Source organism: Schistocerca piceifrons, chromosome 3 (assembly GCF_021461385.2).
Source record: "Schistocerca piceifrons isolate TAMUIC-IGC-003096 chromosome 3, iqSchPice1.1, whole genome shotgun sequence".
Taxonomy (NCBI): Eukaryota; Metazoa; Arthropoda; class Insecta; order Orthoptera; family Acrididae; genus Schistocerca; species Schistocerca piceifrons.
In genome coordinates this window covers 764,240,864-764,252,181 of record NC_060140.1, presented here as the reverse complement: position 1 = coordinate 764,252,181, position 11,318 = coordinate 764,240,864, and the positions used below count along the sequence as shown (strand labels likewise).

At 45.0% G+C, this 11,318-nt stretch overlaps 1 pseudogene; it reads right to left on the bottom strand.

Moving 5' to 3' along the window:
- Positions 1–521: 521 nt before the first annotated feature.
- LOC124791199 lies at positions 522–638 on the bottom strand (annotated as a pseudogene).
- Between the last annotated feature and the right edge of the window lie 10,680 nt (positions 639–11,318).

Here is an 11,318-nt window from a genome sequence, read left to right as displayed (position 1 = left end):
CAGACAAGTAGGTCGAGTGGAACCAATAATTTCGGATAATGGCCCACAATACAAATCAGTGCAATGGGAGAACACGTTAAAACAACATAAAATAAACTCATCTACATATCTAAGTACATAGCATAGTACTCCGTCTTCAGGCCACAAGTGGCCCACCGGGCGCCGGCCGAAGTGGCCGTGCGGTTAAAGGCGCTGCAGTCTGGAACCGCAAGATCGCTACGGTCGCAGGTTCGAATCTTGCCTTGGGCATGGATGTTTGTGATGTCCTTAGGTTAGTTAGGTTGTTCTAGGGGACTAATGACCTCAGCAGTTGAGTCCCATAATGCTTAGAGCCATCCATCTGGCCCTACCGAGACCATCCGACCGCCATATCATCCTCAGTTGAGGATGCAGATAGGAAGGGCATGTGGTCAGCACATCGCTCTCCCTGTCGTTATGATGGTTTTCTTTGACCGGAGCTGCTACTATTCAGTCGAGTAGCTCCTCAATTGGCATCACGAAGCTGAGTGCACCCCGAAAAATGGCAACAGCTCATGGTGGCTGGGGGGTCACCCAGCCAAGTGCCGACCACGCCCAACAGCGCTTAACTTCGGTGATCTCACGGGAACCGGTGTATCCACTGCGGCAAGGCCGTTGCCATATCTAAGTACAACCTAGCTTAAATCCAGCTGACGATCTATGAAGGACATAGGCACTTTATGCCGATTATATGCAGGCAAAAGACACAACACTTGGGATATATACCTTAAAGATTTTCAAGAAGTAATAAATGAAATGCCACATAGCACTACACTACTACCTCCAGTTACTGTACTTAAAAATATTGAACCCCCAAACATAATCAGAGAAAATGTTAGATTTCCTATTGTACCACGTAGATAGCGCAAACAAGTCATAGCAACAGCACTCTCCAACATCAGAAAGTCAGCTATTAAAAGAAACGAAAGAAGAGATAGAACAGCAATTAAAAGAACATTCTCAGTAGGCCAGAAAGTATTGGTAAAAACACACCATCTCTCCAGCAAACAGAAACACAAAATACATAAGTTTTATGCTGCATACAAAGGACCTGTCATAATTAGCCGAATTGCTCATGATAATGCTGTGGAACTAATGAACTCAAAAACAGGCAAGACCTTAGGACGTCACCATGTGAGCCATATCAAAAAGTTTGAAGATTAATTTTATTACTGGTAAATAATTAACACAATATTTGAAGATTATGTTGCAGATAAGATCGTCAGGAGAAAGAAGAATGAAGAGAGAGGAAGGTGGGAAAAAGAAAGTAATTTCAATAAAAACAAAAACAAAAATAACACCAATAGTACCATAGATTAAGGTGAAGGGATAAAACATAGATAGTCTAGCAGTATGAAATAGTAAAATGCTATACACCAGGACACTACACAAAAATTAAATGCGAATTTGAGGATTCTTGTAGGCATTAAGACTCAAAATATCTTAGAATTGTAACATGGAAAGGGAGCTGAAATTTGTAAAGCTTTTAAGAAGGTATAAAACAATGTAGGTACTAGACATATATTAGATGATTATAAGTAAAACTTTTTGTAAGAACCATGGTAAAAGCTCCAGCAAGGACGAGATGCAACGACCCACAAGTTGCAACGCGAGAAGTATCAAGAAAGGAAAGGACGTAATTAGCAAGACATGATTCCTACAAGGCAGAAATGTCAAGAGGAGGGAGAGGACAGTGAGACCAACAGAAGGCCCTTGTAGCCAAATTGGGCAGTAAATAAATCTGCTGCCAAGCTGAACCACAGGGTGGCGGAACCCTTCTGGGACAGAACAAGGAATCACACAGTGGCGGAACCCTGCAGAAACACGACAGGACACCAAACGCCAGAGGGGTCTCCGAACGCCCCAACTCAGCGGAGCGAGCAAAAAACGCCCCGGCGAGAAGACGGCTTTGGAAAGCCACCACTGGCAAAAAAATATGTGTAAAAGTCACACTACTGCTATTAAACAGCACGCTGATGCACGAAACCGAAGAAAACTTCCACAAAGTAAAAATGACATGCCCAAACAATTTATCAAACTGTTACTAAGAGGAGAAGTTCAAAGCACTAGTTATCAATAAATATTTCCATATTCTGCCCAGAGAAGAACCAAGAAGCAAGTCAGAAGCAGAGTAAAAGCAGGGAGAACAGAAGTTGAAGATTCGCAAGATTGAAACCAAGAAAGAAGATGGGTGAAGAATAGACAACATACCCTCCCAAATCCCTATCCTAGTGTAAACTAGTCATCTTCGAAGTATTACAACGAAAAACGACCGCTTTCAGCGACACATAACGATGACTTTTGTGCATACAAAGCCAGTAAACCATGAGATTCTGCACTCACAGCTCCATTATGGGACCTCCACAACAGCAACACACACTTGCGAAGCCAACAAGGAACGACAAACGAAGCTGTGCATCAAATACCTGCCCACATCCATCTCGCTCAAGTCCATCACCTTTGTGAAAAAAAAAAAGAAACATTCGCCAACCTCATGCTTAAACATTCATAGGATTGTGTGAATGTGTGAAATCAAATTATGTGATGTAGGAATTGTGCAAAAGAAATGTGTGAGAAACTAAATAACTTAAGCACACCAGACAGCTACTAAACTACAAAATAAGTCATTGACTATGGGCTTAAGTAAAAACTAGACTATCGATAAAAATAAGTCATTAGTTCTGAAATGGACAGTATATAAAGATCAAAAGTAAGGCATAATAAACACTAAAACTATATGCCACTTATTTGCTCCTCATAAAAATAAAAGAATAACTATATTTTCCTTTTTTCTCCCTATAAAAACAAAGAATAAAAATTATCTTGTTGGATGTTGTCTCTTTTTTATAACATTTGTACCATTTGTTAGGATAATATCTCAATACTTGTGTATGTATAATTCTTTGTCAAAGCAATTCTTGGATATAATTCTTATTTGTTAGTGTAACAATTTTGAAATGAGTGTCTAGAAACAAAAACATTTTACTTGTACATGATATTTAGAAAATGTGTTAGGAATAGATTTTACTTAATTACTACAATTATAAAAACAATATTTCTAAGAAAATCAATGTGAAAGACTCCTCAGTTTCGATAACAGACTTCTTAAAAAACAAACTTCTCAATTAAATAAAGAAAGAAAATAATTAAAAAATAATACTCATAATAGAATAAAAATATTCTTCCCTTGTCAATATAAACATATTTTTGATAATAATGTGGAAGAATATAAAAATATAAATTAGTAATACAAATTAGCGTAGAACAGAATGACGTGGCTGAACAGTAGGCAACAAAATTTAGATAAGGGAATAATTTTTGCCTGGCTTAGACAACGATTCAATCATTGCCTGACTTCAGTGCAAAAATTAAGTTCGAAGGGTGGTAATATGTAAGGTGTCAGGCAAATCCAACACCTTCCATGAAAACCCTGACATGATAAGCAAATACAGTAGTATGTCACATAGCTCCGAATAAACCGTGACATTAAATTAACCAAAGTAATACGAGTAACGAGTGAGCAAATGGAATACCACAGAGTAACACAAGAATGCGTAAATGCATGTCATACCTTCCCACCGTGAGACAGACGCAGTTCCGAGGGGAGAAACGAGAACAGAAGCCGAGGGCAGAACAGTGTTAAGCTAGAAGGCCCTACGATAAGAGACGGACACTCACGTCGCCAGCTAACTGCTAGGACCACCCCCCCAGCCCCTGATAAAAGCTAGGGCCCTCCAGAAGAACAGTATAGATCTTACGATAACACTAAAAGGACCACACCAGCTGCAAGTTTTAGCGTGAGACTTTTTCGCGTCTCTGTTACGTTGCAAACTTTAAAATCATTGCCCCACGAGGAAAAGTGTAACGTTTTTCATTGTATAGACAGAATACCTGTAGGCGGAGTTCAAGGTTAACATTGAGACCCTGATTGGTCAGATGAAAACACAGCCAGATAGTTTTCTTAAACCAACTTCGGTAAATTGTAGTAAGGAGAAGTTAGGGGAGAGTTGCTTCCGAGACAGCGAGGTGAGCGGAGCTGTGCTGCCCAGCACCCCCTGACGAACACCGACAAGGTAATGAACGCACGCCACACCGCATAACAGTGCATAAAGCGTCACTCAGAACTGCAGAAGTCTCATCTGTTACACCCCCTTTTTGCGTAATACTAGTGTCGATCGTCAATTAAAGCTCATGGTGTTCACATTTGCCACTTTAAGTAAAAATCTGAAACGTGATGATATTTCTGTTATATAGTTATTGAGAAGCCACATCAGCCACTGTAATTTACTTCAAGTTAGGTAAGTAATTAAAGATAATTGTGTGCCACTGTAGACCATTTTAATAGTTTTCTCTTTTGTGAAACTTAATTTAAATCTAGATTATATCTGATATGGCATAGGTCATCCTTCGATCCATTGTAGAACTTGGAAACCCATTCAGGGAATATTCGTTCACATTTTTGTTGAGCGCAGTTGGTTTTTCCCATCCTGTATTAAAACATTTCCTTTTATCAATAGTGCAATTTATAAATAATGTTTTGTGGATAGAAAAAATTTCCAATGGTAAACCTAACTGCTTTTTCGACGTTATTTTACAGCTAACTAAAAATAGGAAAGCCTAGAACCCCTTCCACTAAATTTATTTAGGATTAAGATTCTTTAACAGGTAGTGCAGTGGAGCTGACGCTGAAATCATTAAGTGGCTCAAATGGCTCTGAGCACTATGGGACTTAACATCTCTGGTCATCAGTCCCCCAGAACTTAGAACTACTTAAACCTAACTAACCTAAGGACATCACACACATCCATGCCCGAGGCAGGATTCGAACCTGCGACCGTAGCAGTCGCGCGGTTCCGGACTGAGCGCCTGAACCACTAGACCACCGCGGCCGGCGAAATCATTAAGTATTTGGTTATACCATCGCTAGTCTCACTGAACTCTTCTAAACTCTACATGTCATGTGTGGTCTGGCGTCTCCTTATCAGCAACAGGTCCAAGGTTCAAACTAGTCAATTCCCTAAGAAACACGCTCAGAGCGTCGTTGCGCGAAAGTGGTAGGAAGACACGATATTGAACAAACAGACACCACGCAGAATGTTAGAACCTTCGTCTTTCAAATGGTTAAAATAGCTCTAAGCACTATGGGCCTTAAAATCTGAGCTCATCAGTCCCCTAGACTTAGAACTACCTAAACTTAACTAACCTAAAGACATCGCACAAAACCATGCCCGAGGCAGGATTAGAACCTGCGACCGTATTATCGGCGCGGTTCCGGACTGAAGCGCCTAGAACTACTCGGTCACAGCGGCCGGCTTACCTTGGTTTTTCTTCGATTTATGTTCTATCTGTATTCTATAATCATTAGACAGTTGATTCCATTCAACATTTCCTGTAATATTTTTTGACAATTTTACTGAGTTTAGCAATATCAGCAGCTAAACTTATCATTGATATCTTATCACCTTGAATTTATTTATTGAAACTTTCTTTTATTTGTCCTTGCCTCTTCCATTTATAGACTGAAAGTAATGGCGAGAACCAAATCCCTACCTTACACGCTTTTTAATGCAATCACTTCGTTGTTTGTCATCCACTATTATTGTTCCCTCTTAGCTCTTGTACAGATTGCGTACTACCCTTCTTTTACCTACATGTTGCCCTATTTTTCTCAGAATTTATAATATCCTGCACCATTTCACATTGTCTAAGGCTGTTTGTAAGTCGAAAAGTCCTATGAAAGTGTCATGATTTTTTCGTCAGTTTTGCTTTGAGTATCAACAAAAACGTCAGAACTGCCTCTTTGGTCCCTTTATCTTTCGTGAAGCCAAACTGGTCACCATGCACGAGATTCACAATTATCTCTTCCATTCTTCCGTATACTATTCTTGTCAACATCTAGAGTGCATGAGCTAAGAAGGTAATGGTGCGGTAATTGTGGCGCTTGTCGATTCTTGCAATCATCGGAATCGTGTGGATGAGTAGATGAAGATTTTCCGAAAATTGCATAATTGCAACGGAGACTGTACACTGGCTTGAATTATTTTGCAACAAACGAGATTGGTTTGAAATTTTCTATATTTAGGACTATATGTACGGAAGGAGAAAAGTGAGTACTATCAAAGTTCCATCCACTTTGATTTATTTCAATGTTAAGAAATGTATGAGCGGCTTAATAACAATCTATGTGTAATATACTGTCAGAAACAGTCTGAATTTCTAAAGGGTTAAGATGTTGAGGAAACTGTATATAAATGTGCTTAATTCAGTACAGAGTAAACTCCAGGCTACTAGCACACTCTGTCGATTGCCAAATGCGTTTACCTCGAAGTAGTAAATCACAAAATGGTTTCAAATAAATAAGATTATCTTTATTTCACCATAATTGTGTCGCAATGGCTGTACGATTTCTTCTTACGGGTAAATACATCTTTCCATATCAAAAGATGACTGTATTAAGATATAATCATCCTAAAGGGAACTAATTATGGATAGTGCCCGAAAAGCTTCCATCTTAGGACTCCCCTGCTTTTTAGATGTAATGATGGCCTTGTAGGTATGTTAAGTTCGTTTGCAGATGAAACAAAGCGATAAACATGAAATTTATTATACTTTTATGTGCAACAATTGATGCAAAGTTTGATGTACACTCTTTGACATAAAACTCGACCGGCGGCCGGCCGCTTCAGAGGCTAAGTCCTCGCCGATCGCGACGTGGGACAAAAAAACTGGCCAACTCGCTAATTCTCTAAGTCCGGTTATCTGCACAATCTGGCAACTGTAGACTGCGGCACTTCCTGGAGGAAAATTTGTCCCATGATAGAGAAACCCTAGACTGATTACGCCTGTGGTCTACCGGTCAGTGCGGCTCTCGCAGCCGAGCGAAGCAGACGTGCGGTGTGTGCTCTCCGCTGTTACAGAGAGCCCGCGCGCCTTGGTTACTTTCTTCGGCCGACACTAACGTGACGCCGTAGCGCTACAAGACCATGGCAAACCAATACAGAAGATCAACCTTGAAATTCACATTTCGGAACGACTTTACCCGACCAAAGGCGTTCGAAGTCGAACGCTTTTTAAAAGAGGAAGCCAAGATCCCGGCTGCCGACATTGTCGGCATTCACTTTTCGATCGTCAGTAGCACGGTCTATGTAACGTTCATAAACGCAACTAAATGCGACAAGGTGCTTCGTGAGATGAAACAAGAACTCCGCTTCTGCCACGCAGATGGCAATGTTGGCAACGTCGAGGTCGGCCATGCCGCAATGGGACTGCGGACTATCCGCATATTCGAACTTCCATTTGAACTCCCGGCGGCAGAAGTTGTAGCGGCGCTCCGCCCCTACGGCACGGTACACGAACACGTGGCTGAAAAATGGACTCAGTTTAAGACGTATCCAGTACTCAATGGAGTACGCCAAGTGCGCATAGATCTCCAACGACACATGCCATCCTATCTACAGATAGGAGGATGCCGGGCCATAGTTATTTATGACGGCCAGCCGAAGACGTGTTCCGGATGCGGCAAAGAAGGACACCTTCGTTCCGAGTGCCTCCAGCGTCGGATCACACAACTCCCACCGAAGGACGTTGCACCACCAGCGGCGAAGACTGTTCTAACCGTGACTTACGCGGCGGCGCTCACGACGTTCTCCACACAACAGACACGGCCGACCGCTTCAGCGGTACAAGAATCACCTTCCACGGACAAAAACCTGGATGATCCGCCGACCTCGCCAGTGGTGGAAAATAGTACTACGACTCTGGAGCTACCGAACGCGACAGACATTGACGCCGGCAAGATGGCAATTGATTCCCTTATTGTACCGACCGAAGCGTTTGTTCCGGCGGAGCGTGAGTCAGTGCAGTCTTCTGACAATGAAGGCCATGTACGGAAACAGCGATCACCGAAACGCCGAAAGCGCCGTCCTCGGACCGTGTCGGAACACAGCGGTTCGCATTCGGCCGGGGAAGAACAACTGACCCCTCAAGAAGCCAGCCGCGAAGCTGAGGCTGTTTCCACTGACTCCAACCTTGCAGAACAGACAGAAAAACATGCTGCTTTCGAACATCAGCCCATTGACAGAAACAGTGAGCAGCGGGAAGGTACCAGTGCAGGCAGCGAAGTCCCTTACTACCAAACATTCCGAGGCTATGGAACATGAACAGACATCCGCGCCCGCTTCGTGGGCCGAGGACGTCGAGACACAAGATCCCGACCCGCGGCCAGCTGAGGCGCCGCCGGATCATGCAGCATAAGCAACACAGGGAGGACCGCGTTTGGCGGGGGGTGACATCACTTCCGATGTTCGCTTCTCTCCAACTTCAACATGGATAACCTCGCCCAAACAACGCGTTGCCAGGCTTACCGCCTGGTGACAATGAATATCAACATGATCAGTTCTCCTGTCAAGATCCAACTTTTGAAAGAAACCATACGAGCCATGGGAGTTGACTTTGCTTTCCTACAAGAAGTGAAAACGACTGTACTCCCGCACTTTTACGGTTACGCCACACATGTGACGCCCGGTAGCCCTGCAGACACCGGAGTGGCAATATCAGTGCGTGAAGGTATTGAAGTTACCGACGTCACGTTTCTTCCCTCCGCGCGAGAAATAGCATTTACGGCACTCAACACCCGATTCATTAATGTTTACGCGCCGTCGGGTACCACAAGACGTCACCACCGCGCCAGATTCTACTCCACAGAAGTCGCTCCCCTTTTCCTTGGACGATACGACCACAGCGTCTTCGCCGGCGATTTTAATTGCGTACTTCACCCCAAGGACCAAATCCCACATTACATGCCTTGTCCGGAACTGGGTGCGATGATCCAAGAACTTCACTTGTGCGACACGTGGGAAATAGTCCACGGTAACCGCTCTGGCCACACTCATCTTACCAGTCATTCGGCCAGCCGACCTGACCGCATATATGTGTCACAAGATCTCACACAAGGTGTGGTGGACGCCGAATTATGGCCTCAAGCCTATTCCGATCACAGTGCCTATATCTGCACTATACACCTACGCCCCCAACAAGTCTGGCGCAGCAGTGGCTTTTGGAAGCTCAACATAACTCATCTCCAAGACCTGGATTGCCGTCGGCAAGTTGCAGCAACGTGGACTGACTGTGAACGCCGCCACCCACGATACACCTCGACCCTGGAGTGGTGGCTCCTCTGTGCCAAACCAGCAATCCGTAGGACACTTATGCGATATGGCAAGGACGTGACTGCGTGGCATCGACAGACCCTCGATTTTTACTACGCGGCACTCAGGGACCTCGACGCCTTACCCCCTTCCCCGGAGAGACAACATGACCAAAGCAGAATCAAGGCTCACATACTATCATTGACGAAGCGTCGACTAGAAGGTGCAGTAGTCCGCTCGCGACGGCACGACCGAACGGTGGCAGAGGAACCCACTATGCACCACGTTGTGGCGGATAAGCACCGACAACGTCAACATTTAATCACACAACTCAGGACACACGACGGTCGCTTATGTACGACCCAAGCAACCATAGTAAAGGCGGTGGAGGATCATTTTCGTCATCTTTACAAAGAAAGAACCGTCATTGACGAGGCCACTACTGAAGTGTTACAGCAGATAACACGTACTATCGACGAGGCTACCGTGAATGCACTAACAGAGGAAATCTCACTCGAAGAAGTCGAAGACGCCGTGGACAAAGGTGCGGCCAATAAATCTCCTGGACCTGATGGATTGCCCATCGAATTCTACCGGACTTTCCGTGACATCATGATGCCTCGCTGGGTTATAATGTTCCGCGAACTTATGTCTCCAGACTGTGTTGTGCCGCCAACGTTTGTAGAAGGTCTCCTACACAAGCCAGGTGGAGGGCTATCGATTAACGACTATCGGCCGCTTACAATGTTGAACGCCGATTACAAGATTTTCACCAGGATTATGGCGAGCCGTATTAAGACGACTTTGCCGATGATCCTCGCTCCAGAACAGACGTCGCAGGGGGGAGAAGCCAACATACACATGGCCACCGGTGACTGCAGGGACTTTATAGCGATCGCTTCTACGTGCCCTCTGAGAGCGGCGATCGTCTCCGTCGATTTCAACCGCGCCTTTGATAGAGTGCACCAAAACTTCCTCCTACGAGTGATGGACTGTATGGGATTCCCCCCGGGCCTCATCGACACCCTACGGCGTCTTTGGACCGCAGCCAGCTCACACGTCCAGGTCAATGGAAGGACGGTAGGATCAGTACCCATTAAGAGGTCTCTACGACAGGGTTGTCCCCTTTCTACCTACCTTTATGCAATCGCACTCGAGCCACTCCTAGGGGGCCTTAACCGCCGCTTATCTGGTATCACGCTGCGGGACGTCACCTTTCGCTATAGGACATACGCTGACGACCTGCTACTGCTGGTTCGTTCCAATGACGAAGTTCAAAGCGTACTAACCTGGATTGAGCGATACGGACAGGCCGCAGGCAGTCTTCTGAACATCAACAAGTCGGCGGCGTTGGACATTGGGCGTGGTCTCGGACCGGAAGCCCTCGCTCCCCTCCCACCAGTTTCGGATCTGCGATATTTGGGCATCACTTTCAAGAAAGATGTACGTAAAACAGCTGCAGCAAACTACCGACGGTTATTACAGATCATACGCGCAATGGTGCAGCAGAACCTGCTCCGGGACTTGAATCAGCTGCAACGTGTTGAATGCCTGAACCTCCTCGTAGCATCCAAACTCAACCACGTGGCACAGGTCCTCCCACTACCGCTGCAGATAGGTCGCCGGCTTCAGGCGGCCTTCAGTTACTACGTTTCCGCAGGTCATATATTTAAAGTACGATACGACACTCTTACCCTCCCAGTGCACTAAGGAGGGCTGGGATTTGTCAACGTCAGGGCGAGAGCAGCTGCCCTTTACATGAGCAACATGAGGAAACGATGGAAAAGTCAATATACCTCTCTCACGGGTCGTTTACTACAGGTTCTGATGCCAGCCTCTAACGTCCCGCCGGTGTCGGTTGTGCAAGTCGCACCACAGCTCTCCCATGTGTCGACCTTCATTCTTGATTACAGCTATGTCAGCTTGAACCTCTCCGCCACACGTCCAACGAAGGCGAAAGATTTTTATACCAACCTTCTGCGGGCTGTTCACCATAACGTGGTGGAAAACAAGTACCCTACGGTTCACTGTGTGGAAAACGATACACCACCACTTTCTGTCATCCACGGTGCGTTCGAAGTGGTATCAGATCGCCAACAAAAAATATGCCACACGCCAGCGACTTCACACTATTGGACTGGCAGACTCCCCTTA